The following is a 13,597-nucleotide window of genomic DNA, read 5'->3' on the forward strand; positions in this document are numbered from 1 at the left end:
CTTCCAACACTTTGTCAACAATGTTGTGCTGAACAAAGTTGATTATACCCTTACGACTCTCCTCAACGAGTTGCAAACATTCAAATCCTTGCTGAAAAGTTAGAAGAATAAGGTTGGTGAGGCAAATGTTGTTTCATCATCAAATAAGTTCCATCGGGGTTCGACCTCAGGAATAAAGTCTGCACCTTATACTTCTAACACTTATAAGTGGAAGAAGAAGAAAGGTGGTAAGGGGAAGGGGAAGACACCTGCTAACCCACAATCTGTCACACAGCAGGGTAGACGACCAGCGCCGGTTGAAAAAGGAAAATGTTTCCATTTCAATTAGGATAGGCACTGGAAGCGGAACTATCTCTGCTAGTTAAAGGAGAAAAAGAAGGGTAAGGTAAGGCCAAGGCAAAACAATGTAAATATGATTTACTGGTTTTGGAAACTTGTTTAGTGAAGAATGATGATTCTGCCTAGATTATTAATGCTAGGCCACTAATCATGTTTGTTTTTCTTTTCAGGGGATTAGATCCTGGTGGCAGCTTGAGGATGGTAAGATGACGATGCAAGTAGGCACCGATCACGTTGTCTTAATTGTGGTAGTGGGAGGGCTCCAGTTGACTTTACAAAATAAATTTATCATGATGTCTATGTTGTTCCAGAGTTAAAACGGGACTTAATTTATGTAAAGTGTCTAATTGAATGTAAATATACTCTCAACTTTTTAGTGAATAAAGTGTTTATTCTAAGAGATGGTGTTGAGATTTATTCAGCAAAACTGGAAAATAAATCGTATGTGCTAAAGCCGTTAGCAACAAATTCCCTCCATAATATAGAGATGTTTGAAACTGTCGTAACTCAAAATAAATGACTTAAGATTTCTCCTAAGGAGAATGTCCAACTTTGGCACCTTCGATTAGGGCAAATCAAGCTCAATAGGATTGAGAGGTTAGTGAAGAATGGACTTCTAAGCGAGTTAGAAGAAAATTCTTTACCTATGTGCGAGTCATGCCTAGAAGGCAAGATGACCAAAAAACCTTTTACTGGAAAAGGTTATCGAGCCAAAGAATCTCTAAAGTTAGTGCATTCAGACCTCTGTGGTCCGATGAATGTGTGAGCCAGGGGAGACTATGAGTATTTCATCACTTTAATTGATGATTATTCCCAGTATGGTTATATTTATTTGATGCAACAAAAGTCAAAATTCTTTGAAAAGTTCGAAGAGTTCAAGGCTGACGCTGAAAACGCATTGGATAAACGGACTAAAACACTTCAATCAGATCGGGGTGGAGAGTTTTTGGATTCTGAGTTCAAGAACTATATGATAGAAAATGGAACTATTTCCCATCTCTTAACACTTGGTACAACTCAGTAAAATGGTGTATCAAAGAGAAGAAACAGAACCCTATTGGACATGGTTCAGTCGATGATGAATTACGCTTCCTTACTGAACTTGTTTTAGGGTTTTGTAGTGAAAACTGTGGTTTATATCCTTAATTTTGTTCCTTCCAAGAGTGTTGTCAGAACACCTTTGGAGTTGTGGAACAGGCGTAAAGCTAGTTTATGTCACTTCCATATTTGGGGTTGCCCAGCACATGTGCTTGAGGCTAATCCTAAGAAACTAGAACCATGTTCGAGGTTGTGCCTATTAGTAGGCTATCCTAAAGGTACACGAGGGGGTTGCTTTTATGATCCTAAGGAAAACAAAGTGTTTTTGTCAACGAACGCTACCTTCCTGAAGTAGGATCATATGAGGAAGCACAGTCCAAAAAGTGGGAGGTTATAAATATAATATGATAAGTTGGTTATTATATTTATTTATAATAATAAAACAGTTATATGATAATTGTGAGTGGTTATTTGGTTTCTCCTTTAACCGTGCATAAAGTGGGAGGTTTTGTTCAGTTTTTGATAACTGAAGAATGAAATGAAAAGTGTTTTCATTTTACAAAAAGATCGCTTCATTAGTAAATTACTAATCGTTTACTCACGAGAGATTACACGATAGCCCTCTAGCGAGAGACTAAATGATCGTGTATAGTGAGAGACTAAATGATCGTGTAGAGCGAGATTTACTCAACGATCGTGTAGAGCGAGATGTACTAAACAATCTAGTGAGAGACTAAGCGATCGTGTAAGCGATTGAGCAAGAGACTAAACGATCAACTATACGATTCTCACGAAAGAGAGATTTACTAAACAATCAAGTATTTTCAGTCTATGCGATAGACAGATCCTTTCTCCCACTTACTTGATCGTGTAGTTCGATTGTTTTCTTCCTCCTTCCCTTTACCAAATTCACACAGAGCTCACACCTCCTAGATTTTGACTTCGAGCATACCAAGGTTGTCGAGTGGTAGTTTCGAGGGGTTGCTTTTTGTGGGTCAAATTGTTCGTGTTAGCTAGGTGATTGTGATGACAATGAGACATTGTTGGACAAGTGCTCATGAGAGCGAGATATTGTTGGACCATTGATCACGAGACATAAAAAGAGTTCTTCAAGAATATATCTTTCATTTCCCATTGTATTTGATTGAGAAAACATGTTGTAATTTGTTCCATGATGCATAACTGTTCTGTATGTTTGTGAATGCCTTTATTCTTTCACAATGGACTTGGAAAAATCTTGCTTCCGCTCATAGAGATCTCCGCTCATAAATATACACCTCTAACTCAAGTAAAGAAGAAAAGTGTGGATTCTAGGGTACACCTTCCGTTTGAAAAAGTTAAGTATCCTTTCTCGGGTGTGGCTACGTCACTATTCAGAGCGATTGTCGGATACAATGTAGCATATGACGTTCCACTTGATTTCTTTACATAAATGATGAGCTGGATCTCAGATGAGAATATCGATAACGAGGTTCGAGAGAATTCCTTTAAGCCACTATCGAAGCAATTTTTCAATGAATTGAATGAACCAAGTTTGTGGGTCGAGTGTGATGTAAGTTTCCTAGTTTTGACTTTTTTATAGTTGGATATCTTGTACTTTGATTGACATAGTAATTTTTGTACATGCCATAAATACTTTATTTCATTTTATGAAAGAAAAAATTTATACCCGACCTGACAAGTGCATGCACAAGTTCACTATCTTGCCAATTGATGTAACGGTAAAGTTTGATATATTTTGTTGTGCATGGTCATTTTACTATGGTATATTTCGTTAGTTAACTTCTCATTTTATTTGGTATAGTCACCTTAATGCTTGTGGTGGGGTATTTAAATGAATAAAGAATAAGACGAGCCTAGAGGCTGCCCTAGTATGGGAGGATGAAGACACATATAAGGACTTCGCCATCGGTAAATTCGATGTCAAATGGGCAGATGTGGATTTCGTGTATACGAAAATGAATATCAGTGAGCATTGGATGGTCCTTGCAATGGACATTAATAGAGGCCATATATACGTGTTCGATTCACTTCCATCATACACACCAATGACAAAGTTGGGGACTTGGTTGGAGCTATTGGTTGTCACAGTACCATCCCTACTTCACTATTGTGACGTGGATCGTTCAAAGCCAAACCTATCCACATCCTGTTGGAAAATCTCGTGATCTATGAACGATGAATACAACACGAGTCGCTGATTATGGCATTTTTGCAATAAAATTACTAGAACATTTGGTGACTGGTGCTCCGTCCATAATCACTCAGAAGAAAATGAGTGAATATAGGATGCAGTTAGCATGTCAATTATGGGCAAACACTTTGTATTTTTTATGTGTATAAAACATGTATTTTTTTATGTATGTAAAACATGTATATAACAATTTTATCAAAGTTCAATATTATACATTTTATCAAAACATGTATAATTGAGCTATTGCTCTTTTCATTATATCAATTGAATATAAAACATTATATAAAAGCTCAAGGTTCAAAGTTCAAATATTGATAGAGCGAGATTTTGAAAATGAGATTTTGAGACAGAGCGAGACTTTGAGAGAGAATGATATTTATAGAGCGAGACTTTTAGGGAGAGCAGCACTTATAGAGATTGAGAGAGCGATATTGTAAAGAAAAGGCTCTGTAATGCTCTGTTAAATTCTCAACGCTAGATACTCGATAAGTTTCTGCTCAATACTCGATGGAAATTTCCTTCTATACTCAACGAGCTTTTGTTCTTTGTTCGATATTAATCTTTACTCGAAGTAACTTAAAGATGAAAAACTTCTGACTCGACGCTACTCGATAGAAGAAAATCAATACGCGATTCAATTCGATACTCTGAAATCAATATGATTTGATAACAAGATTGTGTTTTCATGATTTGCAAAAAGATTCACTTTCTTTCTCATTTGAAGATTGCTTACAGATTGTTTTTGTTTACAGGAAAAATAGAAAGTATGAAAAACTCTTATCTGGGACCTGATCATAGTATTTATAACACATACCAACAGATTGTTACAAGATAAAGTTAGTTATCAACTAAACTAGATGAAAGGTATTTGAGTCATGGTTTCTGGTATTTTTAGTACGTTGCACGGTTGTGAGGGTTCGCACATTTGGTGGTTATGCCCTTAATTCCCACACCGACCACATTTCATTTGTTTGCAAAATTCTCCTCTTGATGGTATTCTTCTCATTCTTCGTCGCCTGACATGTGCCATAAACTTTGAAGGAAGGATAGTCTTTTCTTAATGTCCAGGAGCTCTCTTCCATTCAGATATATGCCCGAATGGATTTATAGGCTCTGCACATATGCAGTCATTAGAGAGTACTGTATAAAATCGACTGCAATTACTCTGAATGGGTATGTTTTATTCCTTGGCGGCCACAATTGCATGCAAACATGGGATACCAAGTGAGTCAAATTTCTTACACGTGCATTCCTTCATGTGAAGATTCACAATATCGTCCAATTGATTATCTCACACATGGACCCGATAATAATTAATAGGATCAACCCGATATCGTCTGCCCTTATCGACCTCACTTATCAATCGGGTTTCATAGTAGTCAGAGTACAATGTCATTCGAGATGCCCAGTAATTTCTCCATTTGTAAAACCACGATTGGAACATTTCTCTAACATGTTCAACCAAGCATACTATGGGCAATAACCAATACTTTTTAGTTAACGAATTAAAACACTCTGCACTGTTGGACGTCATGTTGTCATATCTTCGTTCTATTTGGTAAACCCGTGCCTACCTTTGAAGACCGATGTCTTCCAGATATTTCATGATAGCACCGTCTCGAAAACTACGAAGTTCGTCCCATTATGTTTGGAATTCTGTCATGCGAAATGCCCTTACGACATCTTTAAATATCCCAACAACTGTACTATCCTTAAAGTTTGTAATAAGATTATGTTCTATATGCCACATGCACAATCCATGAAATGTCGTGGAAAAAAAATGCTCGAATAGCATCGCTGATAGATACCATCCGATTAGACACAAACACCAGATTATCGGGTTCTCCGATACTGCATTTCAAGTTTGACATAAACCATTTCCATGATCGGTCGGTTTCATTGTCCACTATTGCATATGTTAGTGGGTATAATTGATTGTACCCATCTGAAAACCGCAACCAACATGGTCCATTTGTACTTTCCTTTCAAGTGCGACCCATCAACAATTATCATAGGCCAATAGCTTGTGAAACCTCTAATACAAGGCCCTAATGCCATAAACATATACTTGAAATGTACCTCATCTTCAAGTTCGATCTCAAATACTGTACCCAGATTGTCTATTTTTAACGCTTCCCCATGAGCATGTAGTATAGAGTATGAGTATTCTAGAGTACCTCTAGTGAGATCATATGCGACTTTCCTTGCATCGCCACGCTTTATCATAACTTATATTCACGCCATAATCTCTCCTCATATCCTTGACGATATGACAAGGTTTATAAATATGTCTTATTCCTATAAACTTATCTTTAATCAACTGACCAACAACCATAGTAGTTGCTTGTCTACGGTCATGATTCATAATTCCGATGGAACATGTGTGCGAACTTCAGTACTTTGTAATCTTGAATATATCAGACCCTTCCATTTTCATTGCACGAAGGTTTTACTTACAAGTCTCCCCAATACATTTAACAGTGAACAAATATTTGGTTGACTTCATGACCTTAAATTCAAAATTTTTATTGATGGACAAAATAGATAATTGCATTTTAAAGTTTTTTTTTTTACTGAAAAATAGTTGACCAACTTTAACGTCCTCTGTCCCATATGAAGAGGTACCAAGTATGATCAACTCTCCCATATGACTTAAAGACACATATAGTGGAACTACTGAAGCTGCTGTAGAACAACGCGAAGGAACTCTTAACGAAGAGCATCCATGAGCGCGTTCGGATCTTTCCGATTTCATCGTGACCAAAATATAACACATACATTCCAACAAACAGTTATGCAAATTAACACCAATTAAGGGCATGCTTCGAACACTAAAAAAAAGGGAGGGAAAGTTCTTATACCAGTTGAAGAATCTCTTCAAATGTCGAACTCAGAAGTAGCGGAAGAACCTCTACGCGAATCTTATCGCCCAGCAAACCAGTCGGCTGCAGCAGCACGATCGTCTACACGAACAGTCACGAACAAGTGAACAACAGGGACGACACCACCAGTTGAAGCCCTTGGTATTCTCAGAGTGAGAATCTAAAGTGTGGTCTTTGGTGAATTTGGTAGAGGTTGGAGAAAAGACAAATCGTGTAGACGATAAGTAAGTGGGAGAGAAAGAGCTATCGTATAGCAAGAGTGCTTATCGTTTAGAAGAAGCTATACGATCATGTAGGTTTTACTAAGAAATTTTTTAATGAAAAGTAGACGATCGTTTAGAAATCACGGCACACTATGCGATCATTCAGGAAAGCTAAGTGATCGTTTAGGCACTGGTGTGCGATCGCTTAGATAATGAGAAACTATCATATAGGCTCTCGAACTAGGTGATCGTTATGTTTTCACACCGATTGCGAATTTTTTTAACCTTTTTGCAAAATGAAACAAATTTTCATTTTATTCTTCGGTTACAACAACCAACTTCGGATTCTTCCACTAATGCACGACCTATGAGAGGTTTTCAGCCAATTATTATATAATTAACCAATTTATAATTAATTAATATAATCATATTATATTTTTACCCTATAGTTTGATATCACATATCTACTATAGTAACTTCTCCTCCACTTTATATAAAATCATATTTATATCTAATTTCCTCCAAAATAATGTATCTGATACATTTAGTCAATTATATCATATATAATTAACTAGTCCAACTATATCATATATAATCGAACTTCCTCTTGTCAATTTGAACATTTCAAACTGACCCAAACACTGATTCTCGACTTTATCCAAGCTACCCATGGGACCTAGTGGACTCGTGGCTCGAAGCTCTAATAGTCCGTGAATAATTAACTAAACTTTTTAGCCATGAGATCCACCATCCGTTAACTGCCAGACATTTTACTAAAGACCAATAGCTGAACTCTTCTTACCCTAGATATATTTATGTGTCCATCGGATATAACCAATCATGAGTACGATGACCCTTCACAGATGCTCGTAAGTACAGCTGGGTCATTTTACTGTTTAGCCTCTGTAGTTACACCTCACTCCTTAAGTACCAATGATTTCTCTAATGAACAATACAACATAGTCCAACTATGTGTGAACACCTATCGAGCCAATAAAAAGTTTGTGGCGCCATATTGTTCAAGTCCTGGAATCAGCCCTTAAGGGAGCTATCTATCTACTTACCCCTGCCTCAGGGAATGAGTGAATTTCATTTTGTATAGCTGAGTTCCCAGTTCCCAAATCAGACGAATCCCCAAAATGGTAGGTTTGAATCGGTAACCTGGCCATGCACCCATACAAATCAAAGGATCGCTCTCAATGGCAAGAGTTCCCAACTCATTCAGGATTGAGGTCATGTTACCTATGATCACCTAGTAAAGTGAAGTCTCAGTTATGAACGGTGTTATATAACGAGACATTAACACTTTGTGGTTAGGTCTTATACAAACTCTTTGTATAGGATGCCCCCGCTCGCATGTCCCCTAAATGATCAGGATCAGACCATCTGTGACAAGTCACAACACTTGTGACCATTCCATAAAGTGGGCCGCATCCATGACGTTACCAGGATAAGGTTTCCCTCCTATATCCATATACTACAGACCATTTTGGTTATCATTCAGGATATGATCCACCTGTATGTCACATACATACTTAAGTTACATACAGATAACCAGGGATTTTATGTTTATTGGTTTGTGATAAATCAAATAAAACATACAACTGAGCAAAAAACAATATGTGAAGTAAATATCATATATTATACAACATAAGTGTTTGTACAAACAGTTTACAAACTATAGGACACAAGACTTTAGGGCAACAACCCCAACACAACACACATCTCTATGATCATGATCCATTTCATTTAATCCTGTTGGTTGCTTACTAACATCCACTGAAGGACCATAATGTTGCTCTGGATGACCACAATCTATATAATCAAGTCTAGATGATCTCTCATTACCAAAAACTGAAGTACTGCCCAATTCTGAATTCAATCTTACTAGATTAGTGCGGTCACTGTCTAGTGATAATGTTGATGGTACAGTGTTGGTAGACAATGGAATATGATCCTCTTCCCGATGAAACTAATATGATTCCTCGTATTGTGTGTCCACAATCATATCATCATAACTCACATTTCCAAACCCTATTCTAATATTTTTGTCCTGATTTGATTTTAGCGTTATAGATAACTGAAGTCTACTAAGCTCTTCTCAAAAAAGAAGGAAGCAAACATCATCATCATTCATTGTGTATTGTGGGGGGAGCCTCATATTCAAGCTTATCTTTAACTCTTATTATAAGATCAAATTATGAAGAACTAACATTTGTAACCTCGTAAACATGAGATTTAAGTTCTTCATACTTCAATGTAACAAACACAATGATAATTATCCCCCGATATAAGAACTTTCAATCTCATCCCAATTTCACATTCATATCGAATAAGTAGACACTTTATTGTCATCATACAAAGTAAGAGAACATTTATCATTAAGTTGTATAAGCAATTAAAGTGTACTCTAGCTCTCTCTTAATATCGTTCTCTTTCTTAATCTCGCTCTCTCTTAATCTCACTCCCTCTCTTACTCTTGCTCTTTCTCACTCTCGTTCTATCTCTCGTGCTCTCTCTCCCAATACAAAATTTCGTAATACTACATTTCCAGAAATAACACAGCAAAAATAATGAAACAAACTCAAAATAATGAAACACCCTTATAAAAAAGCCTCGTCTTGAAAATCTCCATTCGAAAAAACTTCGTTTAATAAAACACTGTCGAAAATGAAATGAAGTTTCGATTTAAAGAAATCACCATTGTATTATGTTTAGGTATTATTGATTTGAGAACTTTAGTCGTGAAAATTGAGCGATAGTGTTTAACCAGATGGGGGCGTGACTTATAACGTGAGGCACTTGTGAGGGCAATTTATGTAATTTGGTATGGCGATGATATCAGCAAAGGGTCAATTTACATTATTTTTTAAAAATGAGCCATTTGACATTTTGGACCTAAAAAATGGGTCATCCGAATAAATTTTCCATTTCGTTTGGGGGCTGATATAGGGATTTAGGGTTTTTTTTTTCTTTTTATTTTATTATTATTTTGTCATTTTCCTTTTCCCTTTAAATTCCTAATCTTCCAACAAAACAAGTTTAAACTCCCAAATCTCCCAACTAAATATAAACCAAATTATCGAATCTTTTATAACTTATAATTCAAATTTCCAAAATTATTTTTTTGGCAAAAATATCTAGAATATAATCTAAATATGTGAGATAATTAATTTAAAATTACCTGCAAAATTGGGACGCCACGTTCTGTTTCCTTTTAATTATTCTATCAATGAAATGAACTAACGTGGGTAATTTTATTTACATATCTAGTCCTTCTCATATATTGATAAAAAGTTAATTTGAATTTGATAAATAACGGTTAGTCAAAATTGATAATTAAATTAAACAATCTAATTTGACAAATAACTATATATAGTTGAAATCTAGAAAACGTTTTTATAAATACAATCTAAACATGCACATCATTAATGAGTGAATGAACAAAAACATTAACCATTAAGGGGAAAAAAAACTCTATTCATAAATTTCATAACAAAAAAACAAAAAAAACAAGTGTTATTATTTAATCCTTCACTAAAATAGAAACATGGAGAGCATGACAAAACAAAGTTTAAAAAGTAATGTTTTATTACATAGTTATATATGATTATGTTGTAACAAAGGGATGTGAAAACATTGAGGAGTGATACTTAGAGTGTAACTAAAATTGTAAATGTGTGGAAACAACCTATAAAGTATAGTAATAATAGATAGAAAAATTAACATGTATTTTATAAAAATCACAGTGTAACTAAAACTGTAAATGTATGAGAAACAATATATACAATGTAGTAACAATATATGGAAAATTAATATGTATTAAACAAATAACAAATTTTATAAGTACTTGAAACAAATAAAACTATCCATAAATGCCTGCAATTCATTGAACAACCGGGTATTGGACTTTTACACAATCACCCCTACTATCACAACGAATACTATTTTCCTATTATCTAAGCAAGACAGGATTCTCTTTTTCCTAGGTCTTCTAGCCAAGCGTTTGACTTGAGGAGGACGAATGGGGTTGTTGTTCAAATTATAGAGACTTGAAAATTGTTGCACATTACTAAAAGGCTATGTTTCCTACCTATATAGTGGTTAACACTTAATCATTGAACAACCATAACAAGAAAGCTTTCAACTCAAAGAAAGCTAGAGCTACACTTTGTATTATAATATTTTATGTTTGAAACAAAAGGATAATAAATATAAGGTTAAAAAGCATTTAAAACTTGTGAATATTGGTTAAGATTATTAGAAGTAATAATACAAACAACATATCTCAGTTAGGATAATTAATAATATGATATTTTAAATTTCAAAACAAGATTTGAAAATTAGTTGATATGTATGATTGAAAATTGAACAACTATTAAATCTGATTTGAAAATCCAAAACAACTATTAAATCTTGAGATTTATGGCAAATTAAATTATCCTAATGATCATCTTTGTTGGGATATATAGTTGAACAATTAATTATTATAGTCTTACTAATAAAGATGCAAAATTAATTACACTACAATTAAAAGAGGTGATCAGAATATTTTAGAACTTAAGAAATTGTGCTCACGTGACATACATGTGTTTTGCTATAATTCAAAATGATCCCGACTTCTACTATTTTCATGATTATTCTTTATTTGTATTCGAATTTGAGTCGAGAACAAAAATAACAAATTTGAGAGAATAATTTTAAAAATAGAAAAATAGTTTCAAAATTAGAAAACTGGCAAAATGGTTTTTTGAATTATTATTTGATAATTATTTTGACCAAAATATCTATATCAGACAATGATTACGTGGCGATTTAAAAAATATAAAATCTAAAAACCAGATTTCATTAAGTTCGAAAATAAAACTAACCAATATTTCATTGGCATTCTAAAAAACAAACAAACAAAATAAAATATACACAACAATTTAAAAACACCCAATTTTAACTACCAATATTTCATTTGCAAATTTAAACGAGACTTTTTCTTTTCCATTAAATCTGAATTATATATATATATATAAAAAATACAAACCTAATTATTAATCCTCGCATAAATATTTGGAGAAGTAAACTATAACTTTCAAAATAGTTTATAATCTTAAAACTACACCATCATTAAACTGATTAATATTCTACTATCATTAAAAACATGTATTGATAGAGGGAGAAAATGTCGTATAGTAAAAAATGTGATAATTAAGCAAATACTTAGAGAATATGAATATCTTGTATTCGTATTCAATACATTCAATAAGGGAATAGTTAACGCAGTCTGTAGGTATTTGGGATCACCCTATTTTAACCGACCCATCAAAACCCAACCGCTAACTCGATGGGAGAATGATGGAGTAGGTTAAAAAACATTGTTGGTCCATATATTTTTCATATAAGTATCATTTAGTCTTGGTCAATTTAAATTCTATAACCATTTAATTTTTACTTTAATAGATACAATTTTAATTTCTATTGTGAGAAATCTCATCAAAATCAAATGTCAACTTTTATTACGTAATGATTTAGTCTTTGTTGTTTGTAAATAAAATTGATTTTCAATTGGGTTTTCGATCTTTAAATTTTAATGATATCTTTCAAGACGATAACTAAATATTTGCAAACCATAAAATATAATGACCAAATTATTATTTATAAAAGTTTAATGACAAAATTGTTATAAATTTGAAAACATATAGACTAATTTTTTACCAACTAAATACATATTTGGGAGTGATTTTGAAATGTTTAAAATCATCTTCGTGGTAAATACTCTAAAATATGTATCTTGATCACATAAAATCAATTTAATAAATAATATTATATTTTTAAAAGTTAATATTTATATTAATGAAATTGATTTTGAATTATTAAAAACACTTGTTTCTAAATGATTCTAAAACATAAAAAAAAATGATTTTATCCGTTCTTTCCTAAATATGATTTAAAGTTTATAAACCAAACTATTAGTATCATAAAAATTGATGGTTTAAAATTGTTTCATAAACTATAAAGTATCTTAATATTCAATATTTTATAGGTATTAATGTTTCAATATCGTAGCGTGACGCTTAAATCAATTAAATAAAAGGCAGCGCCATATGATGTAAATATAATTATTTATGACTAGACAGCAACGCTAAAGATTATAATTGGGTCTATTTTTAAAAATAAAGAAAGGTTATAATTGGGCTGTCTTGGGAGGGAAAAAAGGACAGAAAATTTATTTATTTAGTTGTTTGTTTATTTATTTAGTGAGATTGTTGGCTCCAAAATTTTGACTTTGATTCTTAGATTTTAAAATATGATGCATTCCATCTCTAAATCTCAAGTTTTGTTTTAACTTACTCTTTAAATTTAAAATTTTTATAATTAATTTGAGTTTTGTTTCAATCTGATCTCTTAATTTTAAGATTTTATATTTTTAATCTCAAATTTTTATTAGATACACATTTTCAATCATTGATCTCGTTTTCTATTAATTAATTAAAAATAGAGAAATTCTCATAAATAGAAAATTTTTAAAAACATTCGTACTTTCTAGTAAAAAATTTTAAATATAAAAGGTCTTTTAAATATAAGTATGAAGTGAATTTTTAAATTTAATTTTAAAAGTGATAAAAATAGTAAAACTTAATTAATTATAATTATTTAAACGAATTTTAATTTATTAATATATATTAATATAAATTAACTCTAAAGACGAAAAATGAGAATTTAAAGAAAAATCGAAATTAAAAGTATAAAATTGAAACATAGAAATCAAATTGAAGTAAAACTTAAATTTCAAAAGTAAAATTATAGTATTTTGAAATTTAGAGATCAAATTAAAATCAAATTCAAAATTGATTAAATACACAATATTTTAAACTATATAGACTAAATTAAAATCGAACTCAAAATTTAAGAACTAAATAACTAATATTTAAAAACTTAAACTAGACACT

The sequence above is a fragment of the Benincasa hispida genome, chromosome 2 (assembly GCF_009727055.1).
Source record: "Benincasa hispida cultivar B227 chromosome 2, ASM972705v1, whole genome shotgun sequence".
In the NCBI taxonomy this organism is placed as follows: domain Eukaryota; kingdom Viridiplantae; phylum Streptophyta; class Magnoliopsida; order Cucurbitales; family Cucurbitaceae; genus Benincasa; species Benincasa hispida.